This window comes from Crocuta crocuta, unplaced genomic scaffold (assembly GCF_008692635.1).
Source record: "Crocuta crocuta isolate KB4526 unplaced genomic scaffold, BGI_CrCroc_1.0 scaffold947, whole genome shotgun sequence".
Taxonomy (NCBI): Eukaryota; Metazoa; Chordata; class Mammalia; order Carnivora; family Hyaenidae; genus Crocuta; species Crocuta crocuta.
In genome coordinates, this window is record NW_027529617.1 from 519,374 (window position 1) to 521,465 (window position 2,092).

The window sequence follows — 2,092 nt, forward strand, 5'->3', positions numbered from 1 at the left end:
CTCATGTTAATTTTGTTTTTCATTTTCCCCACTGATGCTGTAATCACTGGAAGTAGTTTTGGCACATGTTAAGGCATTTCAGGGCCCCTGGTACTGGGGATATATTAGTAGCTGGTAATTTCTTCCTCTATAATTTATTCTTTTCAGTAGGATTTGTGTAAATGTATAGCACACAACCATAATCTATAGTGCTGATGGTGAATTTACATTGAGAATGATAAATATATGTCAGAAGTAGAGGGTACACATGCAATTGTGTGTACAGGACCATTACAATACCCTGCAGTGAGCATGAGGCATAAGAAAAGGTAGAAAGCTTAGTATGGACAGTTAAGTGCAGTGAGTCTGAAATTGGAACAATACCTCTGTCATTTTAGAAGGAAGCTAGCTCTAAATAAATTTTTTATTGTTCATGCAGGCCATCTTTTCTACCTTCTCTATTATAACCAAGTGCAGTAAATATAAAATGAAAAATATGGAAAAAATTGTATTTCCAACTCCACTGTATAATTCTACATACTATTATTTTGAATGAGAAAAGGCTTCTAATTTACCTGTGTGAAGTGCTACTATACCAGTGCCCAAGGGTGCAAGAGCACCCTGCTCTGGCAGTCCCAAGCAGACTAGGTATGGCTGTTTGCTGCTGACAGAATCCAGGGGCAGAGATACTAGTGTTGGAGAAAATAAAAGGGAATTTATTTCAGTGAGGCCAACACTTGGGAGATATTAGACTAATGTTTCAAACAACTGTCTCCAATGTGCTGAAACTTCTTAAAGGTTTAGGTAAGGAAAATGTGGAACCAAGTTCATTGGGTATGTGCAGGCAGGTGGTGAAGGTCAGGTTGATCATTGTCTTGGGGTCAGTTGTGCTGAGTCTTGCTGGCCTCGGGGCAGTCCTCATTGCTTCAGCGGATAGTTTCCATTCCTGTCACTGGATTCTTTGCCCTCCAGGTCTTTTGCTTGAGTCAAAAGATAGACTGGAAGGAAGAACTTAATGAGAAAGTACAGGGGTGCCTGGCTGGCTCAGTTGGTAGAGCATGTGACTCTTGATCTTGGGCTTGTGAGTTCAAGTCCCATGCTAGTGGTCGAGTTTACTTGAAAAATTTTTTTGAAAAGAACAAACTAACATCAAAATGGAGGTAGTTAAGGCAATAATGACTGGATATTCTTTCACTATTATGTTTGGGAAAAGCTATATTTTATAATATTGTTGAAGATTCACACTTATTAATCAGACTACCTATTCTGGGCAAATTTTTGTGCAGAGAAAAGCCCAATTAACCTAAAATCATCTAGAAGGATTATGGAAGAACCAAATACTAAGGATAATTGGAACCCATATGTAACCCTTCTCATTTAAATCCTAGTTTCAATTTGTTTTCTCTTCAAATCATTTACCAAAACCACTCGTATTTAAGACAACAGATCTGAATTTAAACCCTTTACCATGTAATTTACATATGCCATAGAAGGATTTCCACTGCCCTTCAAAGTCATTCTAGCTGGAATGAGAATCAAAGTGACATGACACAGTTTAACAAGAGAGAATAAAATTTAACAGCATACATATAAGGAATCTACATGACATGGAAATTGCAAAGTCAGTCAGTCAGCAGGACTCTTGTCTGAGCTAAGGAGAGAGTTCGGGGCCTGAGGATACAAAGAAGATAAAGACCATTTGCAGGAAGGGGAGAGGAGTTGTTTGGGGGGGAAAATGTTGCTTATTCTGCATATATGATTCTGAGGTTAAGAGCAGTCTGAGTTAATAGGTCTTTTCTTGGTATAAGCAGGTAGTTGAGGGGGCAGTAAAGAGCTACTCCTGAATGAGTTGTGTTGTGATTGCTTTTAATTCAGAATAATGTTCTTGCCAAAGTGGCCCATCTTGGGGCGACCTGCCTTTGGCCCTTACAAATTTATGTATAAAACAATAAATGTATGAGGGGGAACACTGAGCTTCAGCCCCAAGGACTTGAAGTTAATGAGAGTTAAAATATGAAATCAGCATATGGGAAGCACAGAAGAGTTGCAAAATCACCTTTAACAGAAATGAAATGGCTTCTACTCCAGCAGGACTTGATTTATAACCCAAATG